General features: G+C 50.3%; 1 protein-coding gene across 4 annotated transcripts in view; it reads right to left on the reverse strand.

The window, feature by feature from the left end:
* Positions 1 to 17,554, reverse strand: part of LOC146206743 (transcription elongation regulator 1-like) — a 294,887-nt gene that overhangs the window by 123,428 nt on the left and 153,905 nt on the right. The gene's annotated exons all lie outside the window — the stretch shown is intronic.

Genomic DNA, 17,554 nt, shown 5'->3' on the forward strand with positions numbered 1-17,554 from the left:
GAGCTTCCAGTAGTACAAAAAGTAAAATGGAGAGCAACTAGCGGTGTCATGGCAAAAGGAGTTGTAAAAGGATGTAACACACAGGAAAGCGATATCCCATTCACAATGGTTCAGTGAGACAGTTTGGCGGCGATGAGCAGCAGTCCGCTTATGTTTAATGCAGCAGGAACAAAGAATGTTGTCGGAAGCTTTTGACAGAAAGCAGTGACTGCCATAAACAAGGAAGAAATCGGCAAGGAGCATTATGACGCATGATGAGATCGTTTAAGACCGTCAGCGACATCAGTAGTGGTACAGGTGGGAGTTCCCATGAGAGGACATAGCAGGCAACATAGTATGTAGCAACTGCACGTGATCCACCTGTTTCAGGAGAAGGCCTCTGGAAATGAATTCAGCAGGCCAATACAGTAGAATGGTTCGCATGGCATGTCAATAGATTAGAGCAGGCCAGACGTGAGAGTGGCTTTCTGGCACTGGCACTAACATGGCGGCATATGGAGTGACAGAGGTGGAGCCAAAAGACACAAGGCACCCAGATGACCAGTGGTGGGAAAATCACGAAGCTCTTAGAGGACAGCAATACAAAGGCACTTGGGCAAGCAAGCAGAAGGTCAGGTCCAGCCGGATTAAGATTTCCGCGATATAAAGTGGCATCATGGAGCACCCACCAGTGCATCAAAGGTTACGACAGGGTGGAGGCTGTCAATAATGAAGCAGAGTTCATTATCTCTTAGCAGTTCTCTGCCACTAACAGCGAAAGCAGACAGGGAGAACAAGCCAGCATCAATGCCAGGATTCTCCAACAGGCCAATGAGGTAACAAGAGAGGGAGTTTGCCTCTTGTGTAACCAACCAGGCTTATATACTATCATGTAAACATACTGCTGGCGGTGCAACGCCCAATGACGTTCGCAGCACCTAGTGTCTTTCAGAGAATACAGCAAACACAGCAGGCAAAGGTAGGTGACAACTGCAGAAGGCTGGATGTACAAACAGGTGCAAAATTTCCCAATGGCCCACACCAAGCAATAACGTTCACAGATAACTTTGCTCCGATGCAGAGAGGAGGCAGCTGGAATATGCAGTGACCATGTCTAAACTGAAACAGGACAGAGGCTATTCCGAGACCACTGGTGTCAGTGGTGGGCATCGAAGTTGGCCAAGACGGGCATGTCGGTACTAATATGTCAAAGGCCCTTTCTTGGTTGGGGCCAGAGAAAGAGATGTCTTGTTTGAGCAGGCCAGAGAGGGGGTGGGCAAGATTCCCTCAATGAAGTGGTGAAAGTATGAGCATAGCCTCGGAAAGCTCCAGACTCATAGCAGGAGCATGGCATGCAAACTATGTTTATAGCCCAGACTTTATCCAGATTAGGATGAACACCTCAGACAATGGCGACAGGCCTGAGATGGTGACGTGGTGTGATGCATGAAACAATGCATTGATGAACATGACAGATGAGAAAAAGAATCTAGGAGATGTCATTGAGGTGAAATAAAGACAATGACGTCATCAAGATAACACAGGCATGTGGACCACTTAAATCCCTGCAAAAGGGGCAACCGCCACGAGATAATGTTGGCTGGCGCATAGTATAGACGAAAGACATAATTTTAAATTAATACAGCCCATTAGATTTAACAGATGCCCCCTTCCCACAGTACTGTTCATCCACTGCAATTTACTGATAACAAGAGAGAAGGTTTAGGGAGGAGAATGATTTGTCACCACAGTGACAATCAAAGGCATCACTGATTCCTTGCACTGGGTAGAAATATTTTTGGATTACTATCTTACAGGAGTATCAGTAATCAAAGCAGAAAGAGCCATTTTTTTTTTTTCTTTAGGAATATGACTGGAAATTTCCAAGGAGGATGTGAAGACTGTTCGTTATTCCATGACGTTGGGGAGAAACTTTTGAAACAACAACAACATGAAATTTTAATTATCCAAACTGCACTCACTATGGACACTGTTCGGAGAGCGGCGTCTCCATGAAACTATACACTGCACTTCTGTTGTCGCTGAGAGTCTCTTCTTAAAGGGAGCACGCGCACAAGCGTCCCTCTCTTGCGCCACCCACCGACCACAACACACAACACACGCGCACACAGCCGTACCCCGCGGTGAAGAATGGGCTGTTCCAGTCCATGTACGTCCATCCCCCGTTGTCAGTGGGATGGGCCAAATCTCATGCCGTAAACACCGTGAAGGCAGCACCCGGAATATTCAACATCCTCCCCGCCGAATGAGCGCTAGCTCATTAATTTCTGGTTTCCAACGGGTACAAAGTTGAATTGGGCGTCTTACTGTAGTGCCACCCGGCAAACGGATCATGCAGGAACGCGTTCTTCCCTCTCGCCCAGGAAACGCCTCCGTGATGCGACCATTTCTGCGCCTGTTGGATTTCGAATGCGCAGAGCAGGCCCTCATGTCGATCCTTTTTCCTATCACAGTTGCGAACAAAGCGTCGCATCCAAGCTGTGACTCGCTGTAGGCGATTCAGATTGCTGAAGCGCTTAATTTCTATCACCGGAAGAGGTGCTTGTGCTGTGATTGTTACTGGGCTCAGCAGACAGAGGTGATCAAAGATTCTCGCTGTGGCCTGGAGCACGAAGCGTTTAGTGTTGCTGTTGACAGTAAGAAGCTCCAGCGCCGTTTTCAGGGAATACTTCAGCTCGTCGTTTCCTCTGTCCCACTCGAGCCCCAATACTATTGCTATGGCTGAAGTCGTCGTCGCAGTGTCAGCGCAGGCATTTCGAACGCCGTTAGCATCGAACCGTTGTTTTAGGAGTTCGTTGTTGGAACTCCACTTTCGCAGTTTCATTCCTGCTGAGCTCATTATTTGCTGTGCCTCCTCATAAAGTTTCGTCGCCTCTTCCGCGTTGCTGACTCCAGTTATCAAATCGTCGACGTACAGGCAGCTACCTAAGATTTGTGCGGAGTGAGAGAGGTCCTCAGAGACGTTAGCCAGATGATGTCGTATGGTGGCAGCCAACATAAAGGGACTACTTGTGGCACCAAAAGGCACTCTTGTCATGCGCCAGACCTCTATATCACCCTCTGATGAGCCCTCAGATGACGCAGATGAATACCAGAGGAATCGTAGTGCGTCGCGGTCCTCACTTTTGATGCCAATCTGAAGAAAGGCCTTCTCAATGTCGGCGGTCAATGCAATTTTGTGGCATCTAAAATTCAGAATAAGCCGCAGCAGGTCGGGGTTTAGGTTCGGGCCGGTGCTGAGGGCATCGTTGAGTGACAAGCAGCCTTGTGCTCTCGAAGATGCATCGAACACTATGCGAACGTTGGTGGTAGAGCTCTCTGAATGGAAAACAGCACGATGAGGCATATAATACACTCGAGAAGAGGTGCGGTCGATTTCATCGGCTGGAACCCTTTTAGCAAAGCCTTTATCTAGGTAATCACGGATGGCTGCATCATAGACCACTAGCCCGCACTTGTTGGTTCTCAGACGCCGCATCAACCAGGCCAGGCGTTCTCTTGCTACAACTTCGTTGTCGGCTAGCCCTTGGTCAAGTGCCTTCCGCGGGAGGCTTGCCCCGTATCGCCCATCGGTCAAAGTCAGAGAACGAGTGAAGTCTTCTCTCACCTGCTGCTCCTCGCTTTCAAGTAGGCAGCTGCTTGAGGAGATACCGAGGCTCTCCAGCTCCCAGAACGCTCGAAGTTCGTCTGACAGGTTGGCGTTCTTGTCACAGACGCTGGTGCGCAGAACGGCAACGGTGGAACACGACACACCTGAAGCTGACATTGGTATCGGTCCTTGCAAAGTCCAGCCGAAGTCAGTCTTAAGCGCAACCAAGGGCCCTTGCACTCTCCTTACTTCTGCGTGTACAATAGTCCAATAATAATCAGAGCCTATTAGAACTTCGATGCCTTGTGTGAAGAGGCGAGTTGGTGAGATGGTAACATCCGCTAATTTCAAATCAGCCACCTGACTCATCTCAACAGCGTTTTCTGGAAGCAGCAGCTGGTCGGAGCAGATTTCTTCAATTTCGAGGGCTTCGACGCAGTGCTCCTTGCGGTCGTACTGGCTTCGTAGCCTGAGTTTCACTCGGCGTCGTTTTTTCTTCATAACGTTGGTCGAGCCGCCGAAAGGGTAAATGGTCACTTCCTCTTCACCGATCACCTCAAGATCCAGTATTCGCGAGAGCTTCTCTGTTATAAACGATCGTTGACTGCCTCCGTCAAACAGACAGCGAGCGAGGCGTTTTCTTTTCGTTCCGTTGACCCACACCTGCGCCGTCTGCAGCAGCACAGCGTTTTTATTGCTGTTGCTAAGAGACGCTGCTGAGTGCAAGCCAGTAGCGGTGTCGCCCTCGGCGTTCGGTGCCGGTGGATCACAAAGCGAGGTGATGTGTCGTCGGCCACACTTCACGCAACGTAGTGTCCAATTCTTACATCCTTTCGTCATGTGCCCCTTCTTCGCGCATCGGTAGCACCTTCCTTCCTTTCGCAGTTTTCTTTTCTTCTCATCAATTGATATCGGAGCATTGCAATCTGCCACCTCATGCTTCTCTGAAGCGCAAAAAGGGCATCTTTCTTTGCTCAATTTGGCACCCACCTGGAGGCTGGCCGCTGAGCCTTTGCCGTAGACGCTGTTGGGACGCCGTTCACTGGCGCGTTCAGGTCGCGTTCGCTGAGGAGCGTTCGTGCTTTCTCCGTGCGCCTTTTCCCTGCTCTCCACTTCCAGGCGAACTGATTGCAGAATGGCTTGGAGACTCGAACTGTCGAGCACGTCCTTGTCTGCACTGTGGGCCTTATGGTACTCAACAGTCCATTCGGCCGGCAATACCCGAAACAAAGCCGCGCACAGCATCGCACCATAGCTGTCCGATTTGACACCTAAAGTTTCAAGTCCTGCGATGTTTCGCTGAACATGATCGTGGAGGCGTCGCAGCGCGTTCACGTCACTGAGAGCTCTAACCTGGGGAAGGTTTAACAGCTGCGTAAGGTGTTCTTGCACGAGCACGTCCTGACGCCCGAAACGCTCTTGAAGTGTCTTTACAGCGTAGTCGTAATTCTTCTCCGTCGCTTGGACGCCGGTCAAAGCTGCCGCCGCCTTTCCTGTCAACGCTGTCCGCAGGTACAAGAACTTTTCTATGCTGGTCAAGCCGTTATTCTCGTGAACTGCTTGCCGGAATTGTTGCCACAACGGTTGCCAGTCGAGCTTGCTGCCGCTGAATTTCTGAAGCTCCAGCTTAGGCAACCTCAGTTGTCCCGAACGGGCAGCAGGTAATCTGGACGCGGTTTCTTCTGCATTCAGTGTGCTTGTTGCACCGTTAGAATTCGTTTCACTGCAACGCCGAAGCTTTGTCCGCATTCGTGTCATGAGAGCTTGGCACTGACGAACGCCTTTATATTCTTCCGCGAGGCCTTCGTCACGCACATGCGGCTCAATCAGGGCATCTAACTGTTTCAAATCTCTCGAAACAATGTCCAACTCATCTGATATTTCCGCGAGGAGGTCTCGTTGCTGGGGGCCGAAGTCATCCGCCGTCGTTAGTCGCTCAAGCTCCTCGTTGAGTCGGTTCAGTTCGGCTCGCGTAACTTCTCTCTTCGTTTGGAGACGCTCCATCGCTGTCGTCCGTTACAGTTGGAACGCTGATTTCAAGTTGCCGTTGTTTTTCGCTTACTCCCGGGTTTCGGCACCAAAAAATATGTTCGTTATTCCATGACGTTGGGGAGAAACTTTTGAAACAACAACAACATGAAATTTTAATTATCCAAACTGCACTCACTATGGACACTGTTCGGAGAGTGGCGTCTCCATGAAACTATACACTGCACTTCTGTTGTCGCTGAGAGTCTCTTCTTAAAGGGAGCACGCGCACAAGCGTCCCTCTCTTGCGCCACCCACCGACCACAACACACAACACACGCGCACACAGCCGTACCCCGCGGTGAAGAATGGGCTGTTCCAGTCCATGTACGTCCATCCCCCGTTGTCAGTGGGATGGGCCAAATCTCATGCCGTAAACACCGTGAAGGCAGCACCCGGAATATTCAACAAAGACTCAACAATGTTACTTAGCAAAAACTTTTGTAGCCTCGGATAGTATAATGTGGCACATAAGAGTATGACACACGGTGTATTGGAAGACAAAAGGGGCATCCCCAGTGTCTATGCAACATGTTACACCCAAAGTTTGACTCAGGGTGCTGTTAACAAGTAAAAAATGCCCAAAAGAGATGCATAAAGTGCATGATGCTGGTAGCCTGGGTAGGGCCAAAATCAGTCATCAATATGGCCATCAAAGTATTTGTTGAGCACTGGGATTGCAGAGGTGACTAATGCAGCGATGGGAGAAAGCACGAGCACACAAATTCTGGATGGAAGCACTTGAAGGCAGTGACAGGGGATTAGCCAGTGATGGCATAGGACAGTGTAATATTGCACATCAGCAGGATATCAAGAATGGGTGCAATGAGGTAGTCACCATCGGTAACATGCACGAATGGGAGCAAGGCAACCAAGTTCATATATATTCTTCAGGGAACCATTGAGGCAAAAAAATCCGTAACTTTGTGGTCGAAGAACAGGAGCCCGAAATGGAGGATACCCTGTGAGCAGCCTATGGTGGGTGGCTGAAACGTCTGACAGAAAATCTAAACCAGGAATCAGGTCTTGAGAAGAGGCTTGCAAAATGGCGAACAGAACTCAAGTATTAAAGTCGACAGTAGTGACAAGAATGGTGCACAAGCCCATATAAAACAGGCGCTTCGCTGTCAATCATACATGTGAGACGTGGCTGGCACACTATAGGGACACATGCGTGCACCGGAACATCACAGACTCTGATGTCCAAATGATTTGGCAGGGCAGTCAGTAGAGAATTTGCAGGCTGGGTTAATAAGAAAGCGTTACAGTGTACTAGAATATGGGGTAGTGTGCTCAGAAGGACCCACGGCTGACACGTATGTCGAAAGCAACGAGGTGGAGCCACCAAGGCATGGATTCACAGCGTGCTGGGATTCACCCCTCTCAGTGAACAACGGCACTTTGAACAGTGCAAGGTTATTGCTTTAAAATCGGCAAAACTCTAACAGCACGCCCACTGAAGGTTTGTTCATACATTCGTGTCAGATAAAGTGAATTGCAATTAGGGAGGCAGATGCCATTAGAAAAGGGAGTGTGAATATGTGGTCGCAGGTGCGATGTCAATTGGAGTGGTTGTACACCAAATTTGAGAAAGAAGCTCGCAGCCGGAAGCACCCTGTTGCAGAAGACTCCAGAGCACGTGCATCTCGTAAGAGCGGGGTGCCCCCTCGAGGTAGCACTCAGCAGTAAAGAGCTTGGCAGGGGTCAATAGGAAGGCTCATTTTGTTATAAGAGGGTCGCAAGTCTTATTGAAGAGACAGAACCTCCCGACAAATCAGGCCAAACTGCACTGTGAAGCCACTTGTACTGTGGCTGGCATTAGTTAACTCTAGTGTAGCTGGTACTGCGACCAATGAGTTGGAGACTTCCTGCTGGTCTATGATTAAGCTTTGCTACAATACGTGCTAAGCAACAACATCTCAGATGAGTGCTGCAGAGTAGTTATTCCACAAAAGAAGTGAGCGCCAAGATTGGAATATAAAGCCACTTCTGGGCGCATATGCAAGATCACATAACTACTGGAATGTGCACTGGCACACCAGTTCCTTCTCTCTGCGTATGAACTGGAGGACCCGGCAGAAGTCGACTACTAGGCAGAGTTATTGCGCGAGAGTATGGCAAATGTCAATCAGAGGGTGAACTACAGCCGCAGTAAGAACACTACAAGTCAGATGGCTAGCTATGACTGCGCGCAGAGAGTCGCTGACCCTGAGGGGGAAGACACGGTCCCCAAGCGCATGTACTCAGCATATGACTGCGAGATCACGACAGGTCTTGCACCAAGATGGGTGGGACCGTTCGAGGATGCGGAGATGCTTTTGTGGCTGCAAGCTGAACGACCCAAGGCAGGGCCGAATCGGTGGACCCATGCCAAAAGAATTTTCCAGAGAAAGTGGCTGTGGAAACGAAAACTGCATGGAGGCTAGCGAACCCCACAGAGGTCTCTACGGGCATCGCTGTAACATCCAAAGCCAATGAACTCGCTGCAACAACGAGAAAATGCCACGCACGTAAGATCAGGCAAACTGCGGCTCTGTAGCACCCATAGCCAGCGAAACTGCTGAAGGATTTTTATAAATGGTGTGCATACATGCCGACCGCCAAACCGGATGGTGTGAAAGGTCTCGTGCTAAAGGACCCGGCCCATGCAGATATGCAGGCCAGCGTGGTTCCTGTATACAGAGTTGTGCATGGAGGGACGGAACCTGTTGCCCTGATTTACAAACTACAAGGTGTCGGCACGGCCGGAGAGCAATGCACAGCGGGAGCACCGGCGGCCAGTGACTGGGGCGGGCCAGTGGACTTCGCCCACTCATCATACCTGTCACAGCTGTGGCAGGGATTTCAGCAGCAAGAGGATGGGTGGCCTGCACGCGGCGCCGGGCCCCGACGTTGTATAGGGAGTCCTCACTTTGGCCGCAGCGCCAGAGGCAGAGCCTACCAGCCCTCGGTCCAGACTCCTATCCTACAGCATGGGCCTGCTGAGGGAATAGCCGAGCTGCTCCGAAGTTGAAAATGGCGCCCAGGTAAAGGTTACGTTGAGGAAGGAAGGGTGTGGGAATTCGACATTCGCCTTGCCCACACGATGCGGTGAACACCCTCCTCCTCTTTCTTGAGGGGAGCTCTCACCCTTTCCTTCCTGGCCTCCTACTCTTGGAGCTACGGCATGCTCATCTCGATAGACAGCCACAGCATTGGGTGAAGAGAGCCGACGCCGGAACAGCATTCAATAAATGGCTTGGCCCACTGGCTGTGCCTCGGTCTTTGTTCTTCCCTGCCACGGCCGTGGCCCGAGCTAGCGGCGTGGCGTTTGGCTCTAAGAGCAGAGCCCAAGCCCCGTAAAACCCACGCAACTTAAAATTCTTCTTACTAAAAACAACTGATCATCTGTGATGTTATTACAAAGCTAACTGCATCACCACCTAAATTGCTTTCTAGCTGATGCCTGTTTGCCTTCCAAGCAAAAATCTATGCCTTTTCACATACTTTTGTAATCAACACACATGATCACCTTATCTTAAAAGGCTAGTTTTTCGTAGCTCATTCCTCAGTTTCATGCTCTCGCAGCCCAGATAGTGGCAGTGTGCCAGCGGGAGTGGCGTGCTTGGCAAACTTGGCAAAGCACCAAGGTGGCACTGTGTGCCCTGGATGGGAGAGTCAATAGTAGTGCTGCACTGATGTGTGCTCAAGTCTCCGCACACAGTATAGCCTTTCAAGCATGAAATGCTTTTAGCATCGATTGTCGATATGGCGCAGTGCTGAACCAGAGGAGAACACAAGGGCAAACTAAAAGAAAATAGAAGGTTCCAGTTTCGTAGTTCACCCCTTGGTGCTTACATGCTGCATTGCTGCTGGAGCAGTGCACGCGTCAACAAATGTCTTCCTAGTGCCGTGGTGGGCGGCTCACCGTCATCGCGCAGTGCGAACGAGCCTCACCCTGTCCTGCAGCTCAGGCAGCGCGCTCCTGGCAAATATCAACGGGAGAGGCAACAATGCCACTTCAGTTGCTGTAAGCCCCAAGTTATTAGATAAGGTCAATTTGAAAACTCTCTTGTGTAGCTCGGAACCATCATCAGTTCGCATTCTCATGGCACTGCAGTCACACGCTGCATCAATGCTGGATGGACGCTGACGTGCCATGTCTGCCCTCAAAACATCAGAAAGTCTCTGAAACTTTCAGTGGCACTTTTTCCCTCCGCGACCTTGGGACTTTCTCACCTGTGCCTCCGAGGGGTGCGGATTTTCACTTGCTTGGTCCTGTCAGGACATCCGCCTTTTCCCACTGGTGATGGCATACCAGTTTTCCGGTTGTCTAGGTTTTCTGGTTTACGCCGCCTACTTGGATGTATGATGGCCATTGCTAGAAATAATTTGCGCCTGCTACGGTGAACAAGGTGCCTCAAAAATTGTCTTTGTCACCTCCCTCTATTTTGCCTACAAGTACTTAATTTTCTAGACTTTCTTCCAGCTGGTTTGAGCTGCCCACTTGGATGTATAATGGCCATTGCTAGAAATAATTTGCACCTGCTACGGTGAACAAGGTGCCTAAAAAATTGTCTTTGTCACCTCCCTCTATTTTGCCTACAAGTACTTAATTTTCGAGGAGCTGCCTATTTGAATGTATGATGGCCATTACTAGAAATAATTTGCGCCTGCTACGGTGAACAAGGTGCTAAAAAATTGTCTGTCACCTCCCTCTATTTTGCCTACAAGTACTTAATTTTCGAGACTTCTTTCACCTATCGGAACTGCTGTAGTGAAAGCCACCATCACCCCATGCAGTGGTACAACCAGTTCCCTATAACCATACTGGGTAGCTTTCGCATTTGAGCTAGCTGTTGATTTCTGGCATCTCCTGCGGCTGCATGCATCTCTTGCAGCTGCTTTGCTATTTTGACTTTCACAATTTTGTGTCCACAGGACATCACATACTCTAGCTTCAGTGTAACAAACAATTTTGCCACACAAACCCGAGAAAAAACTATCACGAGCTCGAAGGTTTGAGCAACCACGCATCAAAGTGCATACATGAAAGTGGAAGACAGATAAAGAGTACATGGCAGGTGTTGTGGTGGCAGAGTGCATCACCTGCCGCACCATAGGCAAGGCTTGTGAACTTAGCTTGTGAACTCAGTGCTAGGCAGCATGAGCATCTGCACAACACAGCTAATGCAGATCTCGCGGCACAATCTTGGCCAAACCAGGCGCCAAATGCAGTGCACTGCCTCTACTCAAAGGCAACCCCCCCCCCCTATTTTAAGTTCAGAAAAATAAAACAGAAACTATGCGACTAAGCTGTATTTCAAAACTTCCAATCGTAGTCGCGCCTGCCATAGTGCGCACCGGTGTTAAATGCTTCTCAAGTTCAGGGGGCTTATTTGGGAGGCCGCTGACTGCACACGTCGTATCTCGATGCAATCACATGTCCCAATAAACAGAATGAGGCCCGCCCATGTTCAAATTAATGAGCATCCAAGCTAGCGACCTAAGTGGGCGTTACTGGGACTACGCTCTTATTTTGAATGCTCCGAATTAACAGAGATCAACTTAACAAGATTTTACTGTATCAATGTTTAATCATATAGAGTAGAACCCCCGCTGTTACTTTCCTTACTGCCGCGTTTTCCTGGCTGTTACGTCGCTTTCATCCGGTCCCGGCATCGTTCCCAAAGGATGGAATGTATTAGGAACCCCGCTGTTACGTAGTAGCAGTGAAAACGTTCCCGCAAGATACGTCACAACCTGGCTCTCCGAATCCACCCGAGCACCGTGCACCAGTCGCCATTTTGACTTTTGACAAGCCTTGGCCGGGCTAGGCTAGGAACTTCGCGTCAAGAAGCCGCACGAGAGTTGGAGAGGCTGGCACTAGATGGCCATATCATCAACTCGTTCTGCCACCATAGCCTCGAACCCATGTTTTTTTTTTTTTCTTCCACGGCCGAGTTGAACACAACATCATCAAAGTAACGTCGTAACCTCTTTGTCGTGCTTCGATGAGGTCTCGCAAGCGGAAGGCGCTTACCCTTGAGAAAAAGCTAGCCATACTGAACGCAGTCAACAGGCAGCCAGCACGGAAGAGAGTGGATATTGCAAAAGATCTTGGTCTGCAACCCTCTATGCTTAATCCTTTCGCTGTCGGGTGCTTCTGCCCATGACGCACCCCCAGTGTCGGCTTGGTTTCAGGGAACGAAAATATCAGGGAAGGAGCATAGCAATTTATTTTTGATTATGATTGCTATACAAATGAAAAAGTGAACGAAATAAGCATATTTCAGTGTTCTGCAGGTGTTGTTAATTAACATAATCATCATTATCAGCCTGATTATAAATTAGATAAATGAAGATAATATAAAAATAAAACTGCTCGATACTTCTTGAGAGTCCGAATTCGAGCCCAGCTCGTATTTATAATCAAAAGCATCGTGGTTTCAGTCCGCAGTCGAAGGTTCCGCGCGGTCAGCCATTCGAAAGTAACTGCAGGCACGGAGAGCGCACTTTCGGTTGCCCGCACAACGGAAAGAAATGGCACATTGTTAAATCAAGATGACAGAGGGTGATGGAAAGAGGCTAAAACAACCTCTTTTGCTGCTGCTAGCCGCAATCAAGGGCGCGGCAAGAGAGAGTGAAAGCAGCGATAGAGTCATGTGTCGACCTATTCGAGAGTGTGAAGAACATATGAGAATTGATCAAAGACGAAGAAAGAAACGAAGAAAGGAGAAAGAAGAAGAGAAAAACGTGGAGGTTGGCTCGAAGAGCGCGAGGCACGAGCAGGGGAGAACAGGCGAGCTGCGGAGCCGATCGGCTGTTCAAGGAGCTCGGAGCGGTGCATCTTCTGCCAGGCCTGACCCGGGGATCCAGACCTGGGGCCTGCCGGCCGTATCCTGTCCTGTTCTCCTGGCGTCCACGAAACTCAGAACGGTGGTCGGGCCCGGGAGTGCCACAGTGCCAGCTCTTCACTGGCACGAGCGTTCGGCGCCGTGCTGAGCCAAGGCACGTCGGGGAGGCCTAACTCATCTGCCGTGGAAAGGCCACTCGAGGCTTCTTGCCTCTACTGGGCCCCGACCGGTGGCCTAGCCTTCTGCTGGGCTTACTGAGGCCCTACTGCACCGACCCTGCAGAACTCTGACTACCCGGAACGTCTGCACCGGCTTCTCCACCCAACGAACTAACTGGTGACTGTAGATAACTTAGTGTTAAGTCTTTGACCCACTTGATCGTTCTACTCTCGTCCCGTATATGTGTACATAAATTATTCGTTGTTAGCTTGGTCAGTCTGGTCGTCTATTTAGATTGCTGTCTCTGAATAAGCCACAGAATAAGGTGGCCAGAAGAGTTAAAGAAAAGAACCTCACAATTTTGGCGTCCACGGCAGGACCAGACCGGCCAAGCAGCATTTTCCCGCGGCTAGAGATTGGAGAAAAATGAGTGCACCAGAGTTGCTCGCAGTAGGGGAACGTATAGGTTTGCAGGGAATCGAGTTGCGCGAGTGGGTTGAGAAAGAATTACAAAGGGCAAGGGAAGACAAAGCTGCGGAACGCGAAGAGAGAGCTGCAGAACGCGAAGCGAAAGCTGCAGAACATGAAAGAGCGAAGCAGCACTTGGAGCACGAAAATCAGAATTTGAAGCTACGAGTACGACTTGCGGAATTGGGAGAAAGCGCCCCTAGTGCTGGAAGCGCTGAGCACGGTACCGTACCAGCTCAGTCTTTCCCCATTAGTCCTCATGGATTGATTCCACTGTTTAATGAGGAAAGGGATGATTTGGACGTGTATTTGAAGCGTTTTGAACATGTCGCCATTGGCCAAGGCTGGCCGAAAGAGAAGTGGGCCACGGCTTTGAGTCTGTGCCTCGGCGGAGAAGCTCTCAGAGTCTTTGGACGACTCTCTCCTGAGGACTCAGTCAATTACGATGTAGCGAAACTTGCCTTACTTCGGAGGGTTCGGTTCACGGCTGAGGGCTACACAGAGAAGTTTCGTGGAAGCAAGCCGCAAGATGGTGAGACAGCTTCCCAGTACACCACAAGGCTGTAAAGTTTTTTTGACCGCTGGGTTGAGATGCGAGGACAAGGTCGCATGTTTGAAGTGGTTCGGGACATGATAGTGGCTGAGCAGTTTTTAAACAGCTGTCATGATCGTTTAGTTCTCTTCTTGTGAGAACGTGATTGTAAAACGGTGGACGAGATTGCTGAGGCCACCGATCACTTTCTTGAGGCTCAGCAACAGAATAACCTCGGGGTTTTTAAAGATAGAGCTGAGCAGAATTCTGCAAAACCGCAGGACGCAGCCCCATATTGCACATTATGTTGCAAATCTGGGCATAAAACCCAGTGGTGTCGTTACGGAAAGTCAAATGACCGGGAGACGTCTGCTTGCTGCACGTCCCCTCGAGATTCCCGCCTCGGTCGTCAGCTGGGAAGAACATGCCTAGAGGTTCGAAGGGACGGTTCGGCTCTTAGTCCATCTCAGATTATTAACAAAATGCGAGTGGAGCATGGAGAAGTGTTCGGACAAGCAGTGTCGGTGCTGCGCGACACCGGTTCTAATAGCATCGTGGTGCATCAGGCTTTGGTGCCCGAGGCTGCATATACCGGGGAACGAGCATCTCTACATTTAGCGGATGGTTCTTGCATCGAAGCGCCCGAGGCGGAGGTTATTATCAAGTCGCCATACTTCACAGGCAAAGCTATTGCTAGGTGCCTGCCGACGCCATTATATGACGTAATTATCGGCAACGTTTTGGGTGCAAGCGCCCCATTCGCCGACGCTCCAGCAGTCCTGACGGGCCAGAGAAGCATACCTGCCAGTGATGATGGGTCCAGTGCTTCTTTCCAGGTTCTGGCGGCGAAAGTTTCAGGGACTGGTTTGGATGCCACTCAAACCGTGCTCCACTTATCCCGGTCTGTTTTTCGCAAGAAGCAAGAAGAGGACGCCAGCTTAGACGTCTGTCGTCGCAAGCTTAAGAAAACCTATTACGGAAAAGGGCAGACGGCCTACACCTTCCATCGAAGTGACGGCATTTTGTACCCGACCTATCAACTTTGTCCAGGAAAAACAATTGAATAAGCGGTCGTTCCAAAGGTTTTGCGCCGTCAGGTCCTCGTGCAGGCACATGGGAGTGCACTTGTCGGCCACCAGGGTGTCAGAAAAACTACCGCAAGAGTGCTTGATAACTTTTACTGGCCAGGGGTGCAAGCTGACATTGGAACGCTCCATTAGGACGCAGGTCCATTAACACAAAAAGCTACGAAGAGCGCCAGCCAGTGAATGCCCTACAAACTTCATCCTTCGTAGTTCTTGATAACGTCGAGTCGAAAACTCCGTTGTCAATGTTCAGTGAAGAACCTTGGTCCCAGAGTGGACTGGGGAACCGAGACTCGATACATGATAGTCAACTGTTGAATCGAGAATGATACGGGAGACAATGTTAATCTCTGTGCTGTCTTCTGGAGGTGTTGTCGTGCTGTTCATAGTATGTTTCTAAGAGTGTATTTCTTCTGACAAGTGTTGAGTGTTAACGTTACTTGTATTAGTACGAATGTTTTTTTATTTTTATTTTGTGTGCGCGAGTGACTCAGACTCTCAGCAGACAATAGCAATGGTGTGGCCACTCTGTGGGGTGTGCAGTGATGGGTGCAGCAGTGTTGTGGTGTGCCGTCGTCCTCCGAAAGAGTGCATTAGTGTCATGGCCCCAAGTTTTTTTTTTTCCCCGAAAAAAAAAACTTCTCAAAGGGGGGGCATATTTGTGAAGAATATGTGAGAATTGATCAAAGACGAAGAAAGAAACGAAGAAAGAAGTAGAGAAAAACGTGGAGGTTGGCTCGAAGAGCGCGAGGCACGAGCAGGGGAGAACAGGCGAGCAGCGGAGCCGATCGGCTGTTCAAGGAGCTCGGAGCGGTGCGTCTTCTACCAGGCCTGACCCGGGGATCCAGACCTGGGGCCTGCCGGCCGTATCCTGTCCTGTTCTCCTGTCGTCCACGAAACTCTGAACGGTGGTCGGGCCCGGGAGTGCCACAGCGCCAGCTCTTCACTGGCACGAGCGTTCGGCGCCGTGCTGAGCCCAGGCACGTCGGGGAGGCCTAACTCATCTGCCGTGGAAAAGCCACTCGAGGCCTCTTGCCTCTACTGGGCCCCGACAGGTGGCCTAGCCTTCCGCTGGGCTTACTGAGGCCCTACTGCACCGACCCTACAGAACTCTGACTACCCGGAGCATCTGCACCGGCTTCTCCACCCAATGAACTAACTGGTGACTGTAGATAACTTAGTGTTAAGTCTTTGACCCACTTGATCGTTCTACTCTAGTCCCGTCCATGTGTACATAAATTATTCGTTGTTAGCTTGGTCAGTCTGGTCGTCTATTTAGATTGCTGTCTCTGAATAAGCCACAGAATAAGGTGGCCAGAACAGTTAAAGAAAAGAACCTCACAGAGAGGCAACGGCGCGAGCCCCTGAACGTGACGTGTCATAGTAGACATGCTAACAGAATAAAAAAATAAAAACTCAGTGGCTTAGCTGTAGTTAAGCCTAGGAGATTGTGAAAGCAAGAGTCTCCAATAGAAGACGACACCACCTGTTAGAGTGCTTCGATGCGCGCCCTCGCGCCCTCGAAGGCTAGAGACAACTCTGCCATATTTTGGCCCACCCTTCACATAGCGCTTCAGGAGCAGTTCCTGTTATCTGCAATCCCAATCTTGAATGCGCGCCAAGGAACGCCACGCGACAGGAGTGATGACGTACCATCCAAACACACACTTCTCGGAGAAAGTGTGAGATACTGCGCCTTTCCTCCAGAAGTCTCATCTTGTCTAGCGTTCCTGCCATCTGTAATCCCAAACTTGAACGCGTGCCAAGGAACGCCACGCAACAGTCACCGCAAAAGCGGGACACACTTGCGGGGGCTCAAATATGGAGGCGTAGAGGCGGCACTGACCCTTTCAAAGAATGTCCCCACCCTCCGGAGCGGTGGAAAGGGGCGCACGCATAGAGGCACCCTACCATTTGTTAGACCACAGAGCACCCAGTGGGAGAAGCGCGAAACGCCCGGCATGGCTACGAGCCACGCTACGCTGAAGAGCCGACTAGGTAGCCCATCTTCGCCTCGCTTATGACGTCACACCACCTGTTAGACTACAGCGCACCTAGTGGGAGAAACGAAAAACGCCCGGCATAACTACCGGACCACGCTACGCTGAAGAGCCGACTTGGTAGCCCAGCTCTCGTGCTGGTATGACGTCAGTAGTCACGTGGTGTAAAGCGTAACTAGAGGACCATGCCATGCTGAAGGCTCGAAACATAGCGTACTATTGCTTTCGCAATAAAATAAAAACCTGCAAACATGCGCAGGATGGCAGACTAACCCTTGAACCCGTAACCGCACGCACGCATTGTGAAACATGATCACTTAACGCGATAGAGTATCGCGCGCGGAGCGACCTCGCCCCCCCCAACAAAGAAGGTGACGGGGGTTGACGACGAAGGTGACGACAAAAATTATCAGCCTGTATTGGCCTCGAGATCGAGCAGAGTCGCCACCTTGCGGCTAAGCGGCGAAACCTACTCAGTGTGGATGCGTTTTCGCGTCGCATGCCAGCCCGCAGTGATTTACGCGCGCGCATGCGGCGTGTACAGGAGTGTTTTTGTTTGTTTCGCGGTTCCTGTGAGCTTTTGCTTGCCCAAATGCCTCTTGCAAAATAAATATGAACAGTCTATAATCCCACGCTTCATCAAAAAAAAAATATGCTTGTCCGTATCGAGCATGTCATGCTTGGATAAGGACATCATCCATCACGGTCTTCGGCGCTTGAGATCCTTTGACATGCAATGTCTCAAACGAAGTGGTACTGTCGTTACCGCCGTGCCAAAGCAAAACAGGTCGTTGCCGTCAATAAAAGTTAATGCAAACGCTCAGAAATCGCATGTTCCCGTTTCTGTTTGGAATACC

This window comes from Amblyomma maculatum, chromosome 1 (genome assembly GCF_055883805.1).
Source record: "Amblyomma maculatum isolate TAMU_Amacu chromosome 1, ASM5588380v1, whole genome shotgun sequence".
In the NCBI taxonomy this organism is placed as follows: Eukaryota; Metazoa; Arthropoda; class Arachnida; order Ixodida; family Ixodidae; genus Amblyomma; species Amblyomma maculatum.